This window comes from Lepidochelys kempii, chromosome 9, assembly GCF_965140265.1.
Source record: "Lepidochelys kempii isolate rLepKem1 chromosome 9, rLepKem1.hap2, whole genome shotgun sequence".
Classification (NCBI taxonomy): domain Eukaryota; kingdom Metazoa; phylum Chordata; order Testudines; family Cheloniidae; genus Lepidochelys; species Lepidochelys kempii.
In genome coordinates, this window is record NC_133264.1 from 47,732,381 (window position 1) to 47,745,735 (window position 13,355).

General features: G+C 47.2%; 2 protein-coding genes across 2 annotated transcripts in view; one reads left to right on the forward strand and one right to left on the reverse strand.

The window, feature by feature from the left end:
* Positions 1-13,355, reverse strand: part of NEU2 (neuraminidase 2) — a 74,906-nt gene that overhangs the window by 2,948 nt on the left and 58,603 nt on the right. Inside the window, exon 4 of the mRNA XM_073358903.1 lies at positions 1,239-1,369. The gene's annotated coding sequence lies outside the window, so the exon portion shown is untranslated. The remainder of the gene's footprint in view (positions 1-1,238; positions 1,370-13,355) is intronic.
* NGEF (neuronal guanine nucleotide exchange factor) overlaps positions 13,179-13,355 on the forward strand; it is a 108,896-nt gene continuing 108,719 nt past the window's right edge. The window contains exon 1 of the mRNA XM_073360196.1: positions 13,179-13,307. The gene's annotated coding sequence lies outside the window, so the exon portion shown is untranslated. The remainder of the gene's footprint in view (positions 13,308-13,355) is intronic.

Genomic DNA, 13,355 nt, shown 5'->3' on the forward strand with positions numbered 1-13,355 from the left:
TTAGTTAATGAAATTCAAAGGCTGCCTTTGTTCAAATTAGAGGACTGGTGGGAATGAAACATTACAATATTTTCCCCAAAGAGTTATTGTGGTTTTTCACTATGTTTCCAAAAGCCAACATAGAAACAGGGTCGGTTCTTTTCCAGACAGCACCTCGATATGTCCCAGAAGCCAAAGACAGCCCCTCCCCAAACATGAGCTCTTTGAACCCTACAAAGCTGACTGCAACCCAGACTGACCCTGGTACCAGTCTTGTATCACGTGAGGCTGGCAGGGGGTGAGAGTACTATACGGGAAGTGGGTACTTAGTGTTATTCAACAGCAGACTGAAAAGCAATACTGCTGGGTTCCAAAGGACATCCCATTCAGTGCTTGTCAGCAAGAGGGTCAGCTAGCTGCATCCCAGGACTTAGGAGTGCGAGGTGCAGGAGCTGCTGCTGGAGAACTAGAGGGTGGGGATCACTTGGGAGCAGGATCTTCATGTTTCTAATAGGGATGTAGAAGACCAGGGATGTGGAAAACCAATCAGTGCTCTCCGGAACATATGAGTCAAGACTCAGGGACCTGGGAGACTTTACTGAATTTAATTTGAAAACAAAACCCCCTGAGTGATAGGTCTGTGGAGTCACTGTTGTGGAACAATGGGTCATGCGGTTTTCTGGCCATAGTAGGGGCCTAGCCAGAGAAAGCAAAGGACACTCGACTAATGCAAGCAACAAGCGAATGATCAGAATAGTAAATAATGGGTTTGTCGCCATGACTCTGCACTTGACAATGCCATGATGGGGCAGGGGAGCAGAGGTATTGTATCACTTATTTGATGGGAGGGCTGGCAAGAGAAGAGAACAAAAAGGGATGCAGGGGAAGATGGTTGTGCATCACAAGCTCAGAGTTCAGCCTCTGTAGGGTCTATGGGCCGGTTTTGTGCAGCTCTGCTCCATGTAACCTTGCAACAAAATGAACATCCCTGATTCTTCTCCCCCTTGCCCTGCCTTGGTGCAAATCCACTGACTTCAGCGGAGTTAATTCTGCATAGAGGAGAACCAGGCCCATGGGCTCTGAAGCAGTGTGTGGGCGGAGTGGCAGGAAGCAGGAGACAGTACACTGAGGAAGGGATTCAAAGTGCCTCCTACTTGAGTGGGTTCTTGCAACACTCTCAATGAGGGAGCGTCATATCCACTCATACACACATCTTTGAAAGGGCTACTGGTGCTACTATTCCCATGCAGGACCCATACCCCTTCTGAGGAGATCTTGCTCTTCTGGTAGTTTGTGTAGGTACAATGGAGTTCTCTGATGAGGCTGCAGAACCAGAGAGAGAACTTCGTCCACCAGGAGAGTAATCTGGAGCAGTCTGAGTTTTTCTGCTCTACAAGAGAAAAGAAGATGCATTTAGCAGCTTGTCTAACTGGGCAGCTTTTACTGACCGTCATTACAGTGGTGAGACTATCAATAACGCACCAAGTGTATTTACTCAGTAAGCTTTATCCCCCACTTTGCACTACATAGGCCCATTTTATCATCACTTGAAGGGGAAGTGCTGATCGTGAGCCACAGTGCTACAGGAGATATAAACAAAGAATATGTGTGTATTTTCACACCCTGAAAACACTGAGAATTTTGAACAAGCACTGCTAGGCATAAATTGTTTGGACTGTATTGTATTTATCTAACACCAGTTGTGCCTTTTGCAGAGCTACCTTGCAAGCCACAGAATCACAGTCAATCCAGACCAATGACAGTGAAGAGAGAAGTCTATTCCAGAGAGGCAAATCCTGTTCCACACTTCTGAAGTGCAGGGGACCCATATGCAGCAGAACTGTTACAACTCCACTGCACAGAAGGGCTGGAATTTGGGGAGCCCAAACAGCGGTGTACCTCTTCTGCACAGTAGAGCTCCGCTCCAAAGGGCTCCCTATGTTCTGTTAGGTGGAACGGAGGGGCTTCCCTTGGGTTAAAGGCAGAGGAAAGCGGCTGAGTTGCTGTTCTCCCGTCTTCATTGCACATGTACCTAGACCCTCTGCGCTCAGTGCCCTCCACGTGCAGCAGCGCAGGGGTTCTCAACCTCAGTGTCACAATCAGGTGTCAGAGGGTCACAGTCCCCCTGCACTTCCCACATTTGCCAAACAGGAGGGGCTGTCCCAGGACGTAAGAGGAGGTCACTGGGTGGAAAAGGTTGAGGATTGCTGCAGTAGTGGCCGCAAGTCTAGGGCCCCTGGACAGCATGAGCGGGAAAGAAAGAGGATGATAGTTTATATCAGAGACTACAGACACATTGCAGTTTACCCTGAAATTTATCTGTAAACAGCTTTCAGCCTTTCTACTTCACCAAACTTCAGAGGGCGATTCCTCTAATCCTGTTCTGTGGCACTGCCTGGCAAAGTAGCAGCCGCTAGGTTCTCTTAATAAGCTTTATGCTCTTTACAGTAAAGATTTTTAATACAGGGTTTGTTCTTTTTCATGCCAGAATTTCTGACACTGAAGTCACACCCTCTTAAAGGGAACAGCATTGGCACTGCAGTAGGAGGGAAACTGGGGGAAATGCATCCTCCTGCGAAAAGGAGGAGAAATAAAACACACAAAATCCCAACAAGAGACTACATGGAAGGTGTGAAAGTCCTTTTCCTGGCATTGGCAGAATTCAAGCTGTACAACATGCTGTGCTGGTTCTGTCTGAGGATGGACACACCTGCTGATGGTCACACATTAGTCCCTGGTGTTACTCTGTCACCTACAGAGCAGCAGGGAGGAAGGATTGCACCTGCACTTTCTCTTTTGGCCACTAGAGGTAGCTCTCAGAGCTGAGGATCGGTAGGGAGGGGCAAAAAGAAGGGAAAGAGGAGATGAGAGAAAGTGAGGCACAGGCTAATAGGAAGTGGGAGAGGGCTCAAAGCAGAGGCAGCGTGTGAAAGATGCTACGCAGAATTTTGACTACTGCCTGAAATACCCTGAGATCCAGGACAAAGCAATTGTATCCAGCACATCCAGAGAGCAAAATGGATTAACACAGAGACCGGACCAATGCTGCATTCAAGCTTCAGAATGAGCTCAATTTGTACGTCAGAACGGGGCCCTTGCTGCCTCCTTCTCTCTGCCCCCTTCAACAGCCCCTGTGGCCTGCCTATAGGGTAGAGCCAGCCCATCTGACAGCAGGGGAATGGTGGTGGGCTGGAACACAGCTCTCTTGGAGGACACTTTAAAACAACAATGCAAACACTGCACCACTGGCCTCAGCTTCTGTAAAAGCTTGTTCCTACTAAATGTAAATCTGGGCCTAAGTTAAAATGCCAGCTTGCTTTAACTGGGAGGCAACATGCAGAGGGAATTGTGCCCTCTCTGTCCTCATGAGAAGGATCTGCTGCTTTGCCCTGGAAAATATCCGTTCCCGAAGGGATTTCAGATACAGCTCCAGAAAGCAAGTATGTTTGTTATTCAGTATTGAAAAAACCCAAAACATATAGGAGCCAGAATCTGTTGCAGATGAGCATAGAACTCTTTTTCAGAGTCTTTTCCTTCGGGAGCTGTACATAGCGTCCATTCAAGATGAGCACAGAAATCCAGTCAGCCTCCTTTCTAGCTCAGTATTGGACTAGGGAGTACTTCCTGTCTGACATTAGTCTCTTTCTGCTGTGTCACACCATCAGAGAAATCTCACAAAACAAGAGAATTTGTGTGCCACCTGGAACAGAGTCTGGGCTAAACCCGGATTAGGTCATGAGATTTCTTAAAGAGCCAGGCAGCCGGTAATTCTTTCCAGGACAGCACTTTTGCCCAGTGTATCCCATTCAAAGTCAGAGCAAAGGGGAACTGTTTGTGAGACATGTCACACAATACAATCCCAAGATTATTAAAAGCATTCTGAGTTAGAAAAGAGGAAAGCGCCTAATTTGACCCACTGTTGAACTGGTCCTGAGACTTCTAGCGAGGTTGTAAGTTGAAAGACGTACCTGCAGTAAAAATTTAATACCATGTTTGCCAGGGGTCCAACCTGCCCTAGCATGTCCTTTCCGAAACAATCAAGGTCTTCTTTTCAAGTCACTGTCCTGTGGGAGGCAGGTCCTGTAGTCTATAGGATAAGGCCCACCCAGCACTGCAGAGGCATTTACACTTACACAGACAAATCAACACATTCACTGCTGTACCTTTGGTGGGGTGCAGCTCAAACGACATTCCTAAGAGATCCCACAAACGCTTCATGCACTTCCTCGCTCATCACAATGCTCACCCTTATGAAAAACAGGTAAGAAGCATACAGATTAAAAGAAACACCTCACCCACAGCGTCTCCTGGAAGCTGCACAGAGGGGGGAAAACACACAGTGAACTGGTTATGTACAGCGAAGGCTCACCACTAGACGTCTCCCTACATACTAGCATACTAGACCAGGCAGGATCCTTTGAGAGAAAGAGAAATTGGCAGTTAGTGTGGATAAGTGACCCAAATCCAGAGTTAAATCTGAACCACTTTCCCGTACAAGAAAACATTCCATCTGAACTGGATCAGTTCAGAAGAAAGACATTTAACTTTCTAGCAATAGCAGTTAAGCTACTCATGAGAGTCAGAGCTATTCAATAGAAGTAAGGTGGTGGGGGTGGGGGGAGAGTAGGATGGCTCTGTTCTAGTTAATGGCTAAAAAGTCAGATGGGATGTTTTTCTTCATGGTCCTGTTGTCCCTTTCTAATGTTTATTCAGTCTCTTAGATAGCAGTTCATTTCAAAGTGTTCTTGAGCCCTGGGATTGGTTTGCCTGAGTATCATACAAGTCATGGGTTCTCATCCCAGAGAGGGGTTGCAACCAGATGTCAGGGAGTGCATGCTTATACATGAGAGGAGGTCCCAGGGTGGAAAAGGTTGGGGATCACTACTAGGGTGACCAGATAGCAAGTGTGAAAAATCGGGACAGGGGGTGGGGGGTAGTAGGAGCCTATGTAAGAAAAAGCCCCAAATACCGGGACTGTTCTTATAAAATCGGGGCATCTGGTCACCCTAATCACTACTGTAAGTAAAGACTGTGGCCCTAATCCACTAGCTGCATCAGAGTGGACTCTTGCACCTTAATGGAACCCCAAGAGTGCTTGGTATGGGAAGAAAGGTGTACCCACATGGATCGGAGCGAGAGATGCAAAGAGATCCAATCCCATCTCCCTGCCACTGCAGAATTGTTCCCTACAGTGCATTTTCTCTTGCTTTGTCTGGCCCACAGAAAGATCTACAGCAGTGGGGATTCCAACACTCCCTTGGGGAGACCATTCCACAGTCTAAATCATCTCTCTGCCAGGAAGTTACCTTTCCGGGGGGGGGGTGGATGGGTGGGAACCGTTTATCCAAACAACACATTGTACACTGCAATTATTTATTAAACTGCTTTTCAGTATCCATGGAAAAACGTGTTTCTCAATGTAGACCCTAATGCTCCACTCACTCCAATGAAAATCAGGAGTGACTCAGACAGAGTCAATGGCATTAGCGAGAGGAAGAACCAAGCCCTTTATATCTATTGTTCTACACTTGTTATTTCTTTGCTCTTGAATCTGACTGTTATAATGAGAATTTGTTTAAAAAAAAGGTAAGTTATAAAAAAATGCAAATAGGATGTGTGGGTGCATTAATAAGGGGATGTAAAAATAATCCAGAACATAATATAATGACAGTATTTGAACAATGGAGCCCTCTCGTTTGGATACCGTGTTCAGTTTTGGGTGCTACCTCTTAAGATATAGCAGTGACTCCCGACTTGGAAAAGAAAACTGGGAAAAGGAATTTAGAAGTTAATATTGGTGAGTTCATGTGGAAAGAGATTAATAGGACTGTAAGAAAGGCTACACTTAAGGAAGGACTGAGATCTATTCAATTAAAAATTATCAATGCAAGTTATATTCCCCTTGCAAAATGCTGAAAACTGAATTCACTGACTTTGACAACTGATAGAAATGCAACACCAGTGCAGGGAGTTTAGTATATAGTGTTTTGTTGGAAGGTGTTAATGACTGCAATCAATCACAAACCTAGGTAAAAACAACGAGAAGTCCTTGTGGCACTTTAGAGACTAACATATTTATTCAGGCATAAGCTTTTGTGTGCTAAAACCCACTTCATCAGATGCATGGAGTGGAAAATACAGTAGCAGGTATCTATACACAGTACATGAAAAGATGGGAGTTGCCTTACCAAGGATTGGCCTTATTAGCCACCTGAGGACCCATAACTCCCATGGAAGATGATCACACTCGGTAACGAGTAATCGCCCATCATCATAGTTCAGGGGGATTCCCTAGGGACTGAGCGGAAACACAGGGACTGAGGCATTGACTGGTTGCAGTGTGTCTAAGCAGAAAGCCAAGAGGAAGCCAGAGGTGAAGTGGTGAATGTGGCCCTAGGAGAAAGCCAAGAAACAGAGTGCCTTGGGGTCAGGGCCAGTGTAACCACTAGGCGAATTAGGCAGCCGCCTAGGGCTCCAAGATTTGGGGGCGCCAAAAAGGGCTCTGGAGGGATGAGCAGCGACAAGCTCACAGGTGGGAGACAGCCGGGCGGTGCCAGCCCTGGCTCCCCCGGACCCAAGGAGATGAGGCGGGCGGCAGGAAGAGAGCTCTGGGCACCTGGGCTGTGGGGGCGAGGCAAGCCTCGGGCTGCTGGGGAGAGGGCTCCATGTGCTGCCCGGGGGACTCTGCCCTGTCAGGGGGAGGCAGGGGCCTGCTGGTGCCAGGAGCTCAGGGGGCGGACCCTGTGTGCTAGGCTCTGGGGAGAGGGGTGGCATGGCATGGCTGGCCAGCCTGGGGGTGGGGGAGAAGCTGTATGCCAAGCTCTGGAGCAGTGGCCAGGGTACCGTGGGCCGGCCAGGCTGAGGCGCAAGCGAGCTGGGCTAGAGGGGGCTGTGTGCCACGCTCTGGAGACGAGAGCAGGACTCAGCCATGTGCTGTGTGCTGGGCGGGAGAAGGTTGGGGGGGGTGCTGTGTGTCAGGGGGGAGAAGGAGGGGAGCTGAAGGGAGGCTGCGTGTCTGGCTGGATGCTGTGAAGGGTGGGTTGTGTGCCTGGCTGGGGGGGCTCTTTGTGTGCTGGGCTAGGCTTTGGGGGGGAAAGTGGGGGACCAGTGGGCCAAGCCGGCCGGGGAGGGGGCTGTGGAGCGAGGTGGAATGCGCTGGTCCAGGTTTTGGGGGGAGGTGGCGGGGACGCTGTGTGCCTCTCCAGGCTCTGGGGGGAGGCGTGGGGGTTGTGTGCTGGGGGGCTCTGGGGAGGGCTGTGTTCTGGGGAGAGTGTCGGGGGCATGGGGGAGATGGGACAAGTGTACTGCTTCACTACGGTAGACAGTGGCAATGACACCATTTTTCTTGTCGCATGCAGCCGTTAGCATGATAAACAGCCTGTCAGAATGGGTAAGTTTACTAGTTTTCGGAAGTTGTCGCCTGAGGCTAACTATTTTTGTTGAGTTGTTTCAGATCTAAGACTCTGGCAATTGCTGCTGCATCATTTTGCTAATACTTTGTGTCAATTGTGTGTGAGTCAAGGAGGTGGGGGGGGGGGGGGGAAGGGCACAAGGTGGAAGTTTCGCCTAGGGTGCAAAATATCCTTGCACTGGCCCTGCCTGGGGCACAGGACTGGCTGAAAAAGAGAAACTTTCCTTTCTGAACAATGAAACTGCGTTCTGTTTGTTCCTACCGTGTCCAGGGAAACAGCACTTTGTTTAAATGTTTTGTAAATAAAACAGTGTTGCACAACAGAAATACCTGATTATCATCAATTTCTCCTCCTAACAGAAATAGCCTGGCAAAGCCCCAGATAGTGCCTAATCACTCAGGCCAAGGGTCAACAATGTAGCCTGGATTTGCATGGATCCTACTGTCACAAGATTACTTGCTCCTCCAGGCCCTTTGAGGCAAGAGGGGCTTTTGGCAGTTCAGGGAGGGAGTTCATTTCTTTCTTAATTATTTTCACTCATATCTTAGGCAATTGTTCCCATGGTCACAGTGCTCCTTCCTACGGATAGAGCTCTCAGGCTTCCTGCTCTGGCTAGCTATGTTCATGGAATCACTTATATGTACCGCTAACATTTTGTATTATACATTGCACCATGTATTCATTTTGCTGTTGTTACGAATTACACCTGGTAGGACAAAAAGAAAAGGAGTACTTGTGGCACCTTAGAGACTAACCAATTTATTTGAGCATGAGCTTTCGTGAGCTACAGCTCACTTCATCGGATGCATACCGTGGAAACTGCAGCAGACATTATATACACACAGAGATCATGAAACAATACCTCCTCCCACCCCACTGTCCTGCTGGTAATAGCTTATCTAAAGTGATCATCAAGTTGGGCCATTTCCAGCACAAATCCAGGTGTTCTCACCCTCCGCCCCCCTACACACAAACTCACTCTCCTGCTGGTAATAGCCCATCCAAAGTGACAACTCTCTTCACAATGTGCATGATAATCAAGGTGGGCCATTTCCTGCACAAATCCAGGTTCTCTCACCCCCTCACACAAAGGTGTGTGGTTTTTGGAGGGGAGTGAGGGGGTGAGAGAACCTGGATTTGTGCAGGAAATGGCCCACCTTGATTATCATGCACATTGTGAAGAGAGTTGTCACTTTGGATGGGCTATTACCAGCAGGAGAGTGAGTTTGTGTGTAGGGGGGCGGAGGGTGAGAACACCTGGATTTGTGCTGGAAATGGCCCAACTTGATGATCACTTTAGATAAGCTATTACCAGCAGGACAGTGGGGTGGGAGGAGGTATTGTTTCATGATCTCTGTGTGTATATAATGTCTGCTGCAGTTTCCACGGTATGCATCCGATGAAGTGAGCTGTAGCTCACGAAAGCTCATGCTCAAATAAATTGGTTAGTCTCTAAGGTGCCACAAGTACTCCTTTTCTTTTTGCGAATACAGACTAACACGGCTGTTACTCTGAAACCTGGTAGGACACGCACACAACTGCTGTGAATTACACCTGGTAGGACACGCACACAACTGCTGCGAATTACACCTGGTAGGACACGCACACAACTGCTGCGAATTATTCCTGACAGGTCACGCACAGTTTGAATCTAGGCTGAGGCACAGAAACAAAGTCCACAACTGCAGAGTTCCCAAAAGACACTAAGTTTATTACGCTCAAGCATGGTGCCCCCCTGCTAGCCGGGGGGGGACCCTGAATACAAATTATACAAAGGTTATATACTTTTTAGCAAAGCATGTTGCCCTCGTGCATCGGAAACCTTAGTCAATAAACAAACCCTTGTCTTATCTACCACCTATCCCTGCTTGGTGCATTCCTCGTGCTATACCAGTATGTTAATTACACAGCACGGTCCTAAAGCCATGCATCAGTAACTTTTATTATCAGAATGGGAGGCCTCACATCAAGGCCAAGAGACAGGGAGTTAGAAACTGACAAAAACCAGATACTGGGAGTCAAGGCAGGCTGGAGACCAGGAGGAGGATTTTCACAAGGATTCAGTATCTAAGGATCACTCCTCCTGATGTATGATGCGCTGGCATTTAAACAATGGTGGGTCCCAAACCAAAATGGAGTCACATGTACTAACTTTTCCTTAACACTGTATTGATCTGAGGGGAAAGTAATTATATATTTAAAAAATGGTGAGATTGGCAAGGCCCAGAGAAGGCCAAGGAAGCTGGCTAGAGGTATAATGTGGTTTGCATACAAGGAGAAATTGTAAACTCAGGATTTATTTAGTCTTATAAAGGGAAGAATCATAAAGGAGTCAACTGAGAGATTTTTAGATCCTGAAGGGTACAACAAAACCAGATCATCTTTACACTGCTCCATACTACTACAGCAAGGAGACGTTGAATGCAGCTAATGGCAAGTGGGTTTAAAAGACATAAAAGACTATCCAGCTTCATGCGGTGGTGTGTCTCATGCTGTAGACGAATCATGATTCCAGTTGAGTCTTCACTGAAACTGCTGGACACTCACAAACACTAGCTCACAGACCCCGAAACCCAGCTTGCACTGCCCACAATTTCCACACAAGATCCATCTAAATCTCAGCCTGGATTAACAATCATGGAACAAGAAAAGGAGTACTTGTGGCACCTTAGAGACTAACCAATTTATTTGAGCATAAGCTTTCATGAGTCTCTAAGGTGCCACAAGTACTCCTTTTCTTTTTGCGAATTCAGACCAACACGGTTGCTACTCTGAAACCAATCATGGAACAGACTGCTGATTGCATTGCACCCTCAGGGCTGGATCCTCAGTTTAAGTACATCGGCACAGTTCCGATCGCTTCAGAGAAGCAACACCCATTGACACCAACTGAGCGTATGGTCCATTGCCTTAAACTTGCGGAAGTCTGTGAGGCAGGAGACCAGATTCCAGAATACAGGGGAGCCAGATCTTAAAAGAGATCGGATAATTTTATAACCAACGAACATTTATAATATAGTTGTACAGGGCAAGAAGTCATGGGCTCAAATTGCAGGAAGGGAGATTTAGGTTAGACTTGAGGAAAACATTGGTTAGTCTCTAAGGTGCCAGAAGTCCTTTTCTTTTTGCGAATACAGACTAACACAGCTGCTACTCTGACACCTAATTGTAAGGGTAGTTAAACACTGGAACAAATTACCTAGAGGGTTGTGGAATCTCTGTCATTGGAGGTTTTTAAGAACAAGTCAGTCAAACATTTGCCACGGATGGTCTAGATCAGGGTTTCTCAACGATTGGTCCGAGGACCGCCTCCAGTCCCTGAGATCTCCCTGAGTTTAGGAAGGCAGCAAGCCAGTCCCTGGTATCAAAAAGATTGAGCAACACTGGTCTAGAGAGATAATACTAAGGGCTTGTCTACACTGGCAATTTACAGCGCTGCAACTTTCTCGCTCAGGGGTGTGAAAACACACACACTGAGCGCAGCAAGTTTCAGCGCTGTAAAGTGCTGGTGTAGACAGTGCACCAGTGCCAGGAGCTACGCCCCTTGTGGAGGTGGTTTTTTTAGAGTCCTGGGAGAGCTCTCTCCCAGCGCTGTGCCGTGACCACACAAGCCATGTTAAAGTGCTGCCATGGCAGCGCTTTAGCATTGCCAGTGTAGACTAGCCCTTAGTCCTGCCTCAGTGTGGAGGACATTTCTATGACTCTGTGCTAAAGGCCTGATCCAACTCCCATAAAATCAATGGAAAGGTTTGCACTGACTTCAGTAGAGATGCACTGGGTTTTACAAAAAGAAATATTAAAATTGTATACTTCAAGTTATCAACTGAACTATTCAGGGGGCACAAAAAACCAGCTCTTTCCTAGATACTACACAGCTGTCCAGAGGAATTCTGAAACATCACGCCTAAGCCACCACCAGCGACCATTGGTCCGATTAGGGACAACAGAAATGTAGGTACAAATCCTACATAGAACTCAAAGTATTTTTTGTAGAGAACATTTTGCAAAGGGAATTTTGATTAATAGATTCAAAAGGCACAAAAATAGACTGGTTCTGCTTCATACATACCAATAACTAGCTACCTACACAAAAGGAATTAAAAGACAACAGCAATTAAAAAATAGCTGTAACCCTTCTGCCCGTCAGAATTGGCAGCAACAAGGGCCGGGTTCAGTATCTAGGGGGTTCAATCCAATAACACAATGCAAAGCCGGCTCGAGCCCCCACCCAGTGACCTGGGACAAATATATATGGCCCCCGCTGGGCGCCTCCAAGGGGCAATACTTCCCATCTCACAAGCACAGAGTCTGAGTGTAGCAAAAGCCTTTTAATAACAGAGAGAAACACTGTGGCATTATGTTGGGGAAACACCACTAACAGGATTCATAACACAACCCATGAGCAAAAACCCACCCCAAGCAAATTGGGGTGTGCCCTTTCGCTTTGGTTCTTGAGTCCAGCAACCCAAAGTCACTCAAAGTCCCAAAAGTCCAACAACCCAAAAGTCTCTGTCCCTGGTCAGTGCAGCGCCAGAGTTTGAAAGTTTATCTGCAGAGTTTTACCTCCCAACCTGGGTGGAGATGGGGGGGGGGGTGCGAGTGTTAAGGGGCACCTTCTGTGGTCCAAAACGGATTGCTCCACCTCTCCATGGGGCTCTGCTCCACCAGCCATCCCACAAATCACTCTGCCCTGCCAGCCGCCCCCATGAGCCACTCCACAAACTGCTCCACCAGCTGTCCCGCAAACTGCTCCGCAACATATCTTCAGCCCCCCCAACACAATACTCAGTGATTTCAGCTCTTAGTAAGCTCAGCTCTTTTGTGATTTCAGCTTGTAGGAGGGGAGCCTCAGTGCTGGTACACCATTAGCCCAAAGTGAATTGAGCTCAGCAGTCTGTAACTAGACTCCTAATAGAATCAAAATTAACTCTGATATTTCAGTGGAGAGAGAAGGAAGTGCAATTAACATGTAAGACCCTCACCAGGAGGGCCCATACCACCAGGTATTAATATCTATCCCCAACCTCTCTCAACTCACTGAGTTTTAGAACCCATGTCCCTTGCCTAGCAAATGCTACTTAGTTGATGGCGAGTCCCTCCATCATAACAAAAGGCGAAGTACAGTTCCACTGTCCTTGATTCACATAATCAGGATAATAACAATTTATTCTTCCTGCCCCAATAACCGAAAAACTGGGGATCCCACAGCAGCCAAAGTGACCATTTGGGCAGCTATGGGCTCATGCTAGGTGGGGTGGGTGTGCCGATGCAAATGAGATCAGCCCCTGAAGTTCTTTTCCACAACTTGTCACAACTCACTACCAGATGTCAGGGTGGAGCTCATCCTGACTCTGCTTACATAAAATTTAGCAATCACATTGCATTATTTACCGCCATTAGAAAAGCAATAGGAGTGACTAAGCCAGTTTTCCCTACCAGATGTATTATTTCCACTCATTTGAGTTTGGAGTTCTCGCACATCGTCCAAATTTTTAGATCCTCACTCCATCATTAAAGGTTTCTATTGGGCATGTTACACATGCATTGTAGTTAAACCTTCAACCCAGACAGCATGAAGGACGTTTGAAGTGTGTTTGCACTGACTTATCTGAATAAAGGGAGAACTGTTGCTTTAAATTATGTTTGCAGTGACTCTAGAAACTAAAGCAAACAAAGTCCTAGGGAAAACTTTTGCTTTCCAACATGCTGTGATTGGTTACAGAAAGCGCTGGGGCTGAAGGTCATAGATATTGCCAGCAGGGATTTCCCACTCCAAGGATCAGATCTTTGCCGTAAGTCCCTTTAAAAAATTTTGGTAATATAGTACAAAGTCAGTGGATAAACGTCCACTAGTAAATGGATGGTAAATGACCACATGGAGACAATGGACGAGCCATGACAGATTCTCATTAGCAGGTGAGTGAAATTCTATTGGGGGGAGGAGGGGTGTTGATTGATGATGTT